Raw genomic sequence first — 14611 nt, forward strand, 5'->3', positions numbered from 1 at the left:
GTGGGCTCATAAAAAATAAGAAAATCTAATAAAAATATGAAAAAAATATTTCACAAAATATAAATTGACCAAAATACGCCTTAAACGTTTCGGGATTATTTTGATCAATTTATATTTTGTGATATTTTTTTCATATTTTTATTAGGTGTACCTTACTAATATGTACACACATTTCAAATTTCTGATCATTTCGATTTATAAAATAAATAAAAAATTAGACACTACCGGATAATCGTGACCATGTGATGAACTTTGGATGGTGATGAGCATAGGCGAAATCACTGTTCATTTTTTCCTATAAGTGTTCAAAAGACTTTTCCTAGATATATATATATATATATATATATATATATATATATAACAATGTTCTAATGCAACAGTTGTATCACAGTATAATGCAATGGCACTTCTAGAAAACCATGTTTGTGGTATTTGTATAGCGTCAAATTTTGCACACACACTCTTTTCAACTCAACAATCAATCCCAAAAAAAAAGTTCAATTTGAACTTGTAGATATGATCAAAATGAATCCCTTCCAAAAATGAATCTAGACCATTCATTTTGTGAATTTCAAGATCTTAGCCTTTATAAACTCAAAATCTTTTTTTTTTTCTTTTTTAATATTGTTCATCTAATGATAATAAATCCATCCAAAAAATTTGGAAATGAAAAAATCCTTTTAAGGCCTAGGTCTAAACATCTCACCAAATTGAACGGCCTATGTTAATTGGGCTAAACAATTACTTTCTATGTTGTGTTTTCAAATTTTCCTTTTTTGAGATTGTTCATTAAAATAAAAAGAGTGCATATTTCAAATTTTGGATCAAACAAATGGCCATAAGATGGTTTTTTAAGATTGTTGCATCAGATTACTATACAACGGTTGCATGAAATCATTGACCATATATATATATATATATATATATATATATATATATATATATCATTGACCATGTATACATATATATGTATACATATATATATATGTATACATATATATCTATATATATATATATATATATATATATATATATATATATATATATATATATAGAAAGCTTTCTATACTTACCCTACAACATAAAATTTATAAACTTCCCCTTATCCAATTATCCATTATGAATGGAGGGCTAAGATTGCCCCAATCACAATGTCATGTCTCTAAACTATTTTATTTTTAATTATTCTTCTATAAACTATTTTAAAACCAAATTTTGGATGTCTAGTCCTCTATTAAACTCGCACTAGTAAAAATTTTAAAAAAAATATTTTCAATAAAATAAAATGACCAAAATACCCCTGAAAGATTCAAGGAGTATTTTGGTCAGTATATTTTATTGAAAAATTATTTTTAATATTGTTTATAGGTATGCCCCAATGAGAATATGACACGTACCAAATTTCATATTCATGCAATTTGTATAGAAAAAACTTCTAAGATCAACTGGTGAGTGGCTCTCTTGATCAAAATTGGACGACTGGATGGTATGAGAAGCATAGTTCTTCTTCTATACTGTAAGGGAAGTATAGAAACATTTCTCATATATAGATAGGGTTTGTCTAGAGTTAACAACCCCTTAAATTACGAAGGATCAAGTTAGATGGGGCTGTGATGGGTTTATTTATCAAAACAATCCTTTTTATTAAAAATTTATTTAAATAGATAACTTTACCATCTTGCAAGGGAAAAATTGAAATTTTCACAAACGTATAATGAAATTTTGGAAATTAGTGTCCTGGAACTTTATTTGTAGAGTGCCATTATCTTTTAGTTAAATTTTCAACTTTACCCCTTATGGAGATAACAAAAATAATTTTTGTCTTGTAGTAATATTTACAAAATTGCCCCCACAAAAGTAACTTTTTTTAAAAAAATAGATTACAAAATTAATAAATCTACATTTCACAACTCTCTCTATCTTGAACCTTTGTAATTTGAAGGGTTGAGAAGTTTAGATTATCTCACATATATATATATCATTGTAATATAATGAAACCACACTTTTAGAAAACTATATTTAATACATTTGTATGACCACAAATTTTGTACACACTCCCTTCGTCCCAATAATCAAATACCAAAAAAATAAATATTCAATTTATGTCCTTGATAAGGTTAAAGTCAGTGCGTTCTAACCATGAATCGCGACTATTCATTTGGTGAATTTCAAGATCTAGACCTTTATAAATTTAAAAATCATTTTTTTTCTTTTTTAGCATAGTTAATCAAATGATATTAAAGCTATTTAAAATTTTTAAAAAGGAAAAATTCTTCTGAGCATAGATATAAGCATCTCATTAAAATGGATGACCTATATTAGTTGGGCTCAAAAAGAATCTTTTGAGGTGTGTTTTCAAATTTTGTGTTTTTGTGATTATTCATTAGATTGAAAAGAGTGTGCATTTAAAAATGGGAAAAGTTTATATAAGGTTGCAACCTTAAAATGTAGAATCACAAATGCAGCTCAAAAATCTATCAGAAATGTTGTTTTAATATTGAAAAAACACTCTAATCGATAATCTCGACATCAAGATGTATGAATATGAAAAAAAAAAATTTTGACTTCTGGAAATAGTGTATCGTGCAACACATTATCTAGACCATCCATTTTCAAGATTTTCATATATTTATAGATCTACTTAATTTTAACTATTTTTGGAATTTAAAATTTTCTAATTAGGTATGAAAATAGATTTTAAGAAAATACTAAGAATTTTTTACAACAAAATTACATGTTATAATAAAATTTTAAGGTGCGCCTTGATTGGATTGTTTAAAGTTGCAGCCTTATAGAAACCACACCCTTTAAAAATTGGGTTTTAAACAAATGGGTCTAATATGGCTTTTGAAGTTTGTTTCATTATATAACCATATTATATATATATATATATATATATATATATATATATATATAGCAATGATATCATGTAACTGTTGTATAGTAATATGATGCAATAACGTTAAAAAACCATCTTATGACCATTTGTTTGTTTCAAATTTTGAAAGATACACTATTTTCATTCTAATGAACAATCACAAAAGAGGACAAAATTGAAAGCACAACCTAAAAAGTATTTTTTTAGCCCAATTAACATAGGCCGTTCATTTTGGTGAGATGCTTAGATCTAGGCCTTAGAGGGAATTTTTTTGGATGGCTTTATTATCATTAGATGAACAATTTTGTTTTTTAAAAAAAAAGATTTTGGGCTTATAAAGGCTAAGATCTTGAAATTTACAAAATGAATGGTCTAGATTCGTTTCTGAAGATGATTCATTTTGACCATATCTAGGGTTCAAATTGAACTTTTTTTTGGGGGGGATTGATTATTGAGATAAAGAGAATGTGTGTGCAAAATTTGAGGTCATACAAATACCACAAACATGGTTTTCTAAAAGTGTTGTTGCATTATATTATGATACAACCGTTGCATTGGATATATATATATATATATATATATATATATATATATATATATATATATATATATAAGTGTAGTTGGCATACAGATGCATCTGTAGCTATAGAGGTAAGGTGCACCTTCAAATTTTATCATGGTATATAATTTTGATGTAAAATGTTATTAGGATTATCTCAAAATCTATTTTTATATCTAATTATAAAATTTAAATTTCAAAAATGGCTAAAGTCTATCAACATATGAAAATCTTGAAAATGGACGGTGTAGATAATATGTTGTAAAATGCACTATTTTTGAGACTTAAAATCTGTTTATTTTTCATGGTCATACATCTCGATGTCGAGATGATCAATCAAATGATTTTTCAACATTAAAACTACCTTTTTCTAATAGAATTTTTAGGTGCATCTGTAGTTCTACATTTTAAGGTTCCATCCTTATATAAATTTTTTCCTATATATATATCTATATATATATATATATATATATATATATATATATATATATATATATATATATATATATATATATATATATATATATATATATATATATATATATATGTTATGTTATGTTAAGGTACTCACACTATAGAGTAATTTATCATTGTACTCAACAAATTGGATACTTCTATACCCTTGTTTTGTACATTAAACATTTTTTTATAAGGGTATTTTTAATCATTAGGAGGGGTGTGATGTCATCTTCATAATGTATGATATCACTTCAAAGTTTCATATGCAAAACAGGAGTTTGTAAGTGTCCAAATTTTGTTGAGTACAATGTTAAGTTTCCGCTGTATTACATCATATACTTACTCCCTTGGGTAAAAGAGCTAAGTGGGAAGATTTTTTTAACGTATAATTTTTTGGAATGTGCTCAATAATCAATAGACAAATATGTTCCCAAAAGAAACATAAAAACAAAAAAACAAAAAAAAAGATTTAGCTTTCTTCAACTATTAGTTCTTACCTTCCAAAAATGGATCGTCTTTTTCACATTGTAATGTCATTTCTTTCAAAGACTTACGAAATGCAATTCAATTTTTTGTTTTCTGAGCTCCGAAATTTAACTTAGTATCTTAAAAATACTCTTAAATTAGTTTTACCGGAGGGAGTAAGTACACAATATGCTCCTGCAAAAGCATAAAATCTTTTGATCTTTTACAATGGTACGTCTGTCCCTCTCTCGCATGTTGGAATAAAAGCAGGGAATCTCTGTCTCTTGTTGTGTATGATAGGAGAAAAAAGTAGAGACAACACTGTCCAGGGCCTGGTCCTGGTCCTGGTCCAAGCAAGCCTTGGCCGAGCTCTGCCTAGCTTTGACCAGGCCGAAGGGACCCTTGCAATCCGGGCTTAAGTGGTACTAATAGACTCAAAGGAAAAAAAAAAACACAAATATAATAAGAAAAAATGAGCGCGCCCGGTCAAGCTAGCCTTAACGTAGCATTGGCTTAAGCTTGTACCTCGGGCCATGACGTCTAGCTTTGGCCCATCCCTTAGTCCCAGTGTTTTAAAAATAGCCGAGTCGGTCGGTCGATTCGAATCGGGAATCGGTCATCCCGTATCGATTCTTTTGTAAAACCGAGAATCGCCTGGTTTTAGATAGGAACCGACGATTCGTCCGGTTCTTCGAGTCAGCACCCGTGCCCGGTTCGCATAATAATTGCCCCGGTTCTTCGATTCATGACGTCAGGACCCGCAGTCAAGGGTATTTTCGTAAAATTCAAAGAATTTCGAGGCAAAAGGACCCCCCACACGCTTCACGCGGCCCTAAGTTCTTCACACACATGTGCTCACAATCCACACGCTTCGTATAATTTCAGTGCTTCACACGTGCTACGAAAAATGAGTACAAAGAACTACATATAAATTTGCTTCTCTCTCTTCGATGTGGGACTATGTGAATAGGTAATACCTTAAGATGGTCATACATTATATATTTTGTTAACTGTTTTATAAACACTAAGTTGCAAATGTCCTATTAGTTGTTGTGTGTCCTCAATGTGATCGATGTGGGTTCGATTCTTGAACCAGTTTTTTTTTTTTTTTCTTTTTTGGTCAAATTATTTTCTTATCCAAAAAATAAAAGGTTTTTATCAATTTCGCTTTTCGTCAAATTTTTTTCTTATCAATAAAATAAAAAATTTCGTATAAACAAAATGAAATTTTTTGTCAAATTTTTTTCTTATAAAAAAAATTAAAGGCTTTTTCTAAAATATAAAAATAAAAGGTTTTTATCAATTCTGCTTTTTGTCAAAATTTTTTTCTTATCTACAAAATAAAATGTTTCGTATAAAAAAAGATGAAAGGTATCAAGTCTTTTTCTTATAAAAAAAACTAAAAGATTTTTTTCAAAAAATAAAAAATAAAAAGTTATTGTCAAAAAAATAAAAAGTTCTTATAAACAAAAATACAACAAGTATTTTTGTCAAAAAAACTCATTTCTTATTTTTGTTAAAATAAGTTCATATTTTTGTCAAAAAAAATTCATTCCTTATTTTTTAAAAAAATACAACAAGTATTTTTGTTAAAATAAGTTCATACATATAAAAAAAACTAAATATTCACATATTGATGGAAAAAATGAAAATTAATAATGTAGTATCCTGATTTCTTATTGGATTCTTAAAAAACAACATTTATAATGAACTTTAATAATTTTTTTAAAACTTAATCCGATCGATTCGACCGATTTCTGATCCGGATCATCGATTCACCAATTCAGATGGGTTTTTGGGATGTCCGATCCAAGTCATCGATCTGTTTTTTAAACCACTGCTTAGTCCATTTATTTGTAACTTAGACCCTAGTTTTTAGGGCAGAGCAAGATTTCGAGCCCATTGAGAACCCTTGGCAGGGGAGGGCAAAGGAGGCAAAGAGGAAGGATGGGGGCGGGGGCTCAAATGTGTCATGGGCTAATCTAATACCAATCAGGGAGGCACATCTTATCATTCTGTTTCAAGATTCCTCGCTGGTATTTCTTCTTCCCACCCTCATTTTATATTTCATTTTGGGCTCAGATTAGGTGGTAAGGTCAGCTACCTAAAACACATGGTCATAGCCCATCAAAACCTAAATATTCTTATATTATCTGAAAATGATCAAATCGTCATTAATCACCTTAATATCAATGGTGGGCTGGACCATATAATAATTTTGCTTTTATCTTCGAGAAGTGATTAGGTCCACTCCGAATAAATTTTCAAGAGAGAAAGGTGGTACCTATTATCATCTAAAAAGTTACGTAACTATTAAAATAGAGTAATAATCCTATGAGACCCTCCCACATCTATACATGTAGGACCTCAAAAGATCACCATTAAATTTGATACAGATCACTAGAAAAATCAAGTCCCACACCCATGTGATAACTTTTCTATAGATCTATGCCAAATTAATGGTGATCCTTTGGGGTCCTAGACACATGGGTGTGGAACGGTCTCCTAAGATCGTTACTCATTAAAATATGTTTTCTCCTCATTTTTTTTCCGGCTTATAGTGGAAAAACATTAGTTGGTCTTTAAATTGTTTATTTGGTCGGGCTTGTTAAACATTTAGGGGGATTGGACAGACCTCAAAACACCTCGTGTTCAAACACTAAGACCTATGTTTCTTTAAAAAGTATGATTTAGAGCCCAAAACTCGAAGCGTGCTCTAAATCAAAATCTGGATCATGACCAGCCATTTTGATGGACTTGAGGCGTTCGTTATCACTCTATTATTTTTATGTTTTGAAATTGAACACAGGATTCACCCAAAATGTTCTATAAAGTTTCAGACATGCAAGTCCCTCCAATAAGGTGTTTTCACCTCAAGTCCAAATGTACAATTTGGTCCACAAGAGATTGTACACGCCCACTAGTTATCTTAAATATTTGTAGTACTTCCATGCGACACGTGAAATCAGTTCCGAAACCGATAGGAAAGCTCCAATTTGCAACAAATGAATGTTACTTTTGTTTTACAAGGACGTCAGAGCTTCCACAAGCTGTCAAATAGGATGGCTTGAGATTTTTTTTTATATGTTTGAGTCGTCGCACTCTTACAACCAACCAAAAAGGTGTTTTGTATAGGATTGAGGTTCTAAACAATCAAAGTAAAGCCCATCTTCAAATAGTGTTGAGAAACGTGGTTTTAATACTGAAAATTTTTGTAATAGTCTTAAAATATATTTTTATCTCTAATTATAAAATTTAAAGCTTAAAAAATAGTGTAGATCGATTAGATCTATAAAAACTATAAAATCTTGAAAATTGACAGTCCAAAAATGTATTACAATATGCACTATTTCCAAAACTTAATATCCATTTTTTTTCTCATATTCATGCATCTTGAGGTCAATATAATCAATTTAAAGATATTTGGACATCAAAACAACCTTTTCTAGTAAAACTTTTGAGACGCGCCTTAATTTGATTATTTAAAGCCTCACAATTATATAAACTTTCTTCCTAAAATAAATGACCTCTTTGTATACTTTTCCAAAAGATAATGCTCTCTTTGTATAACTTTTTCATTTTTATTTGTTTAGGAAGTTATTTTTTTATTATCAATTAAACAAAGATAATCATGCAAAGCTTCTCTGATGCAGTATGGTTTCCTGGATATCCCGAATGAAATAGATTTCTCACGTTTCATAGAAATGAGATGTGGTTTGCAAAGATGATTAAGGTGGTTTTTGTTGACTAGCGCCTAAAACAATAATTGAGAAGGAGAAAAAGTCTTTGTTTTTAATTTTTTTTTGGTAGCTTAGTGAGGAAGAAACCCTTACTTAAGGTAGCCTAAGAATAAAAACTTCAGATTGTGGCGGCCATCCACCTTGACTACCTCCTGGCTTTGAGCTCTTTCCTTATAGAAAGCATTTCACCTTCTTGGTCGAGGTTGAGATCCATGTCTAGTGCTGACAATAGACAAAGCAGCCCAATCTTTGCCCGGTCAGCCCTGGCCTTGAAAGACTAGGGTCTGGGACACTCGAGATCAAGTTCATCACAACATGGAGGCTAGGTCGGGTTGGCCTGGAAAGTGTTATTTCTTAGTTCTTTTACTGTTTATTATTATTATTATCAATTCTTTTCTTTTTTTTTTTAAAGAACCCATTAGACCCGCCAAGACCCCTTCAGTCTAGGCCGAGATGGGTCGAGGTTGACCCAGTAGGGAGCTAGGTTGGCCCTCCCCAGGCGGTTGTTACCAGCTCTATCCGCAACAGTTTAAGTTCAACTGCTTGCTGTTTTACCCAATAAGAAGGAAATGGTTTCAAGGTCACCACTCAGTTTTGCATTTTGAGCTAAAGCACCATATAGCAGCACAAAAGAGATGGTTCCTCACACAACTAGCCAAGTTCTCCAACAATATAACAAATTCCAATTAAAAATAAAACTAGAAGCTAAAAGAATTATAATTATTGGTAACACAAAAGGGATTCATTATCATCACAGAAATAAATAAAATAATTCCTTGATTCTGATTTCTAGAAGACCAAAAGAAACTTTTTTGACAAACACATCCATCCCTATATGAGACTAGAAATAAAAGGGAGTCATGCCCTTCCTATTTCTTCAAAATTAAGAAATAACAAAATCTTCCTAATTAGAGAAAACAGAATAATCACAAAACAAGAAAAATGAAAACCAATGTTTACTTACCAAAGAGAGGGATATAATCTTTCCTTCTTGAACTACGAAATTGCATAATGATTAGTTGCTTTGTAGAAGGCAGAAGCCCAGCAGTGGCGAACTTAGGCTGACACCTGGTCTACATGAGCTGTATGGGGTACTAACTCATGTACTTCCCCTTAAATATAAAATTTTATTGTCAAAATTTCTTGTAATCTTATACCAGGGTGCCACTTGCCCTAGAAGGCATATAGAAATCTCTTTGGTTAATTTACTCTCTTTCAAACCATAAAATGATCGGTCTCTTTCTCTCTCTCTCATATGCCAAAATCACCTTCCTCCTTAGAGGAAAATAGGTGATGCCCTTTCATTTTCCTGTTGTAATTGTCTTGTCGAAATGACCAATTCCTGAGGTTGGGGAGCAAGTCATTGATTTGAATATTTATGTTGTACACATAAAAAAAATTATATTGGGCATGACTAATGAGTTCCATGATAATTCATTTAAAAGCTTCTTTCAGTGAAAATGTTGTGACATCTAAATCTATTGGCATTGATAAAGTCATTGGAGAGAACTTCTTTATTCAAATTTTTTAAAATCATGTGCAAACATAAATAAATAAATAAATAAAATGTGTTCTCTTCAAAGGTAATATTATAACTATATGCATAAAGAACCCAACCTTAACGAAATGACCCCTCACCCGTAATCATATTTATATATGGACGCGGTTTCTATGAGTCCACGTAAAAATTAGTCCCCTCTTAGAAATCTAATCTCTAACATGGAGATCATGAAAATGAAAAAATAAATAATTTTTTTTAAAAAATAAATCTTAATAAACTTTTGCAGTCCTTTAAACGTGACTACCAAAAGCCACAAAAAGTATTTCATCACATTTATTGATGACCATTTGCATTATAGCCACATATACTTGATGCCCAAAATCCAAAGCTTTAGAACAATTCAAAAAATAAAAGCCGAGGTAGAGAACCAAACAAACATGAAAATCAAAATCCCAAGGATTGATAGGGACGGCAAGTACTTCTCCAAACTCTTTAGGGACCTGTGTATACACATGACATTATCCATCAATACATCATGCCGACACACAGGAGTAAAATTGTTGGTATGTATAGGTGGCCATGGGCCCTCATATATGCTATTTTTTTCTCTCTTTAATCTTTATCATAAATATTATGTTTATAACTAAATAAGGGCATTTTTTAGAGAGAGAATAGTCATTATCTAATGGGTAGATGATAGCTACCCAACTCCCAAGATTATGAGTCACGTTTCTCATAGTTTTCAGTAGAAATCGAACGATGGAGAACGGCCTCCTCCATCCCTCCATAATTAGGCATTTCATGGCCATGGAGACGCATACGCAGAGAAACTTTGAGTTCTCATTGTTCAGGAAAATCCTCCACTCTGCGATCCGCAGTCTCACGATACCGTCAACAAATCCTAGAGTTTGGGGGTCCATCTCTTCCCTAAAAATCCAACATTGGTATCAGAGCAAGAGATTCCTATGAGTATGCTGCTGTAATTTTTCGATTCTCACTTTGATGCTTTACAATGGCCTGGTTTTTTAGTCTCGCCTAAATTAGTTGTTGCCTTACTTTATTAATTTTTTGTTGCATCACAGCAGTGCGAACATAAACTGTTTGAGAAAATTTTTCTTTGAGGTTACAACTCACTGAGAGTCGGCAAACCTATTGATTTAACTAGCAGACAATCCTTTCTTAATCAAAATTAAATTTTTTGAACTTTTGGGTATTATCTAAAAATTTAAAATGACATCTAGGCTAGTCATGTCACCACTATCTAAATTTGAAAACTCAATAGGACCGATTTTTCTATGTGGAAAAAAAAAATTGGACATATTATTTTCCAAGATAGGGTAGATCATGTCCTAGATACTGAACCGCCAGTTTTAGCACCTAATGCCAATGGTCAAGCTAGAAGACGACTTGACAAATGGTTAAAAGATAACAAAGTAGCTCGAACTACTATGTTGAGCTTTATGGAAGATAACAAAGTAGCTAGAACTACTATGTTGATTAGTGTCTTTGAGGATCACACCACAGCTCAAAATATGATGGGTGCCCTATCTAAAAAGTATGGAACCACTTCTGAGACCCATGTACAATTGTTGTTAGAAAAATACAATTCTTACAGAATGAAAGAATCAAACTCAGTGACCAAGCATGTTAATAAAATGACAGTACTCGCAAAGGACCTTGCTGCAGCCAGGAATCCAATCCCCCACCGCATACAAGTGTCCATTGTCCTTAACAGTTTCCCTCCTTCTTAGGAGTCTGTTGTAATTGCAATGAATCGTTCTACACAAGGGATAACCATGTTAAATCTTACCATGCATCTCAATATTAAAGCTGAGATAAGAACGAGGAAGAAGTCAAATGAGCTCCACTTTGGCAAAGTTCATCTTCTCAGATCCCCAAGAAACTTTTCAATAATCAGAAAAATAATAAGTATAAGGGAAGGGGAGAAATTTTAAAAATCAAAAGAATAAGGTTGAGAAGACCTGCTTTTATTGTAAAGAAATTTGGCACATCAAGTTTAATTGTTCTAAGCTGAAAAATAAAAATAGGAACCAGGATAACAACCATATTCGAAATAATCAAAATAAAAGAAAAGACTTGATCTGCATAGTCCTAGAATCAATAGTTGCCGACCATGACCTGAGACATCGGTGGGTCGACTCAGCCTCCACTCGACATGTCTCGATGATCAAGGATGGATTCACAGAATTGAAGGAGATTGCAGCCGGTAACCAGCGGATTTACATGGGAAATAATACCTACTGCAATGTAATAGGTGTTGGTATTTTCAAGCTGTGTTTACCAAGAAGAACAAATCTCTTATTGACTGATACATTGTATGCGCCTAATATGAGGCGCAATTTGATTTTTGTCCCTAGGCTAGACGACGAGGGTTATGAAATAAGGTTCAGGTCTGGTTGGGTCACCATTGGGAAGCATTAATGTATGGTACTAAAGTTGATAATTTGTACCGACTGAATATTAATGAAAGTTCATCGTTTTCTGGTTATTCTGATGCCTCTTTTGATGTTTTTGCTTGTATAGATGATTCATATTTATGACACTTAAGATTAAGACATATCAATAAATATAAAATGAATCAAATGGTTAAAAAAACTTATTCCCCAATTTAGGAAAAATTGTGTTCAAAACTTGCGAGCCATGTATTTCTAGAAAATTAACTAAGAAACCTTTTTCTAAAGGGAAAAGGTCTAGCAAACTACTTCGTATTGTTCACTTTGATATATGTGACCTATTAAATATAAAATACATAGAGGTATGGAATATTTCATAACATTTATAGATGATTATTCACGTTATGGATATGTATACCTAATTAGTAAAAAATCAAATGCTTTAGAAACATTTAAAAGATATAATGTTGAGATTAAAAATCATTTAGGAAGACATATTAAAAATTCTTTGAACGGATAGAGGAGATGAATATTGCTCCACCTTATTTACCGAATTTTGTAAGGAGCATGGTATAATTCATCAAATAACTATGCTATATACACCACAACAAAATGATGTAGCTAAAAGAAGAAATAGAACTCTAATGAACGTGGTTAGGTCTATGTTGAGCCATTCAAATTTATCACCTCATTTTTTGGAAGAGGTTCTCAACATTGTAATGTATATTATTAATCGTGTTTTAATAAAATCTATAGACTTGACCCCATATGAATTATGGACATGTAGGAAACCTGACCTTATTATCTTGAAAGTTTAGGGTTCTTAGGCACATGTACTTATAACACCATAAAATATAGATAAATTACAAAGTAAAACTATAAAATGCTCTTTTATAGGCTATTCAGAAAATACTAAGGGGTATAGATTCTATAACCTTGATACTAGATCATTAGTAGAGAGTCGTGATGCTCATTTCGTTGAAAATATAGATGATGAAAATATTTTAAATATGTCTGTTGACTTCATAAAATTGATAAAGATAAAAGTCTAGAAGACCTAGTTTCTCATACTCCTACATTTGGTAAGAATGATTCAATTGAATCAAGTAGAGCAGATACGCCTTAAAGAATTAGAGCCCCACCTACGACTTTGGAAGAATTTTATGTATTTATGAATGAAGATAATTATTCTTCAATGAGTGAGGATACAATAGATGAACCTTAAAGCTACAGTGAAACAATTAGCTCACATGACTCAGTTGAGTGGATTCAAGCCATGAATGATGAACTTGATTCAATTAAAAGAAATCAAGTTTGGGAGTTGGTTGACTTCCCTAAAGATAAAAAATCCATCGGTTACAAATGGGTCATAAAGAAAAAGCTTAATGCAAATGGATCCATTGATAAATATAAAACTAGGCTGGTAACTAAAAGATTTACCCAAATGGAGGGTATAAATTATATAGTGATTTATTCTCCTGTAGCAAAATTTTCATCTATTAGGATCATCCTAACATTAATTGCATATTATGATTTAGAATTATTTCAGATGGATGTCAAAACAGCTTTTTTAAATGGAGAATTAAAAAGAAGATATATATATATATATATAAAACAACCAGAAGGGTATGTACTTAAAGGCCAATAAGATAAAGTATACAAACTTAAGAAATCTTTATACGTCTAAAACAATCTTTTAGGCAATGGTACTTTATACTTTTCATAATGCAATCACTGAAATTGGTTATATAGCCAATATGCTAGACCATTGTGTATATGTCTGGAATAGTGGGAGCAATTTTGTTATATTGTCATTAATGTGGATGATATTTTGATAGTCAGTAATGACATTAGCATGATTAACCATACCAAATCATGGCTAAGTTCCCATTTTGAGATGAAAGATATGGGAGAAGCCTCATATGTATTGGGCATTAAGATAACAAGAGATAGAAGTTCAAGACTTCAATGTTTATCTCTAGAAAATTATTTAGAAAGTGTTTTAAAGAGATTTAAGATGAAAATTTGTAAGCCCATAAACACACCTGTTTGTAAAGGCTTAAAATTGTCAAAGAAAATATGTCTAGTAAATGATAGTGACAAAGCGGAAATGGAAAGAATTCCATATGCTCAAGTTGTAGGATGCATAAATTATGTCATGTTGTGTACAAGACTTGATTTGAGTCATGCATATGGTCTTGTAAATAGATTTCAGAATAACCCTAGGATGACTTATTGTCATGCGGTAAAAAAGATATTCAAATATATTCAGAAAACAAAAAATTATAAGTTGTGCTTCCAAGTTGATCACTTAAAGGTTGTTGAGTACTCTGATGCAGACTTTGCAGGAGACCCAGATGATAAAAAATCAACATCAAGATTTGTATTCCTTTTTTGAAGTGGTTGTGTTTCTTGGTCTAGCAAGAAACAAAGTTTTGTAGCTCGGTATACTATGGAAGCCTAGTATATTGTTTGTAGCATTGCTACAACTTGTGCCACTTAGATTAAACGCTTCATAAATGATTTAAAGTTGGATATAGCTGACAGACCTGTTAAAATTTTTTGTGATAATCTAGCTGCTTTCTCATCAATTTG

At 31.5% G+C, this 14611-nt stretch overlaps 1 protein-coding gene across 4 annotated transcripts in view; it reads right to left on the reverse strand.

Moving 5' to 3' along the window:
* Positions 1-9223, reverse strand: part of LOC18421333 (putative leucine-rich repeat receptor-like serine/threonine-protein kinase At2g19230) — a 39706-nt gene extending 30483 nt beyond the window's left edge. For all 4 annotated transcript variants that reach the window (XR_002279261.2, XR_016053462.1, XM_088863968.1 and 1 more), the window contains exon 1: positions 9066-9223. The gene's annotated coding sequence lies outside the window, so the exon portion shown is untranslated. The remainder of the gene's footprint in view (positions 1-9065) is intronic.
* Between the last annotated feature and the right edge of the window lie 5388 nt (positions 9224-14611).

This window comes from Amborella trichopoda, chromosome 4, assembly GCF_054954075.1.
Source record: "Amborella trichopoda isolate Santa Cruz 75 chromosome 4, AtrichopodaSantaCruz75HAP2 v2.0, whole genome shotgun sequence".
NCBI lineage: Eukaryota > Viridiplantae > Streptophyta > Magnoliopsida > Amborellales > Amborellaceae > Amborella > Amborella trichopoda.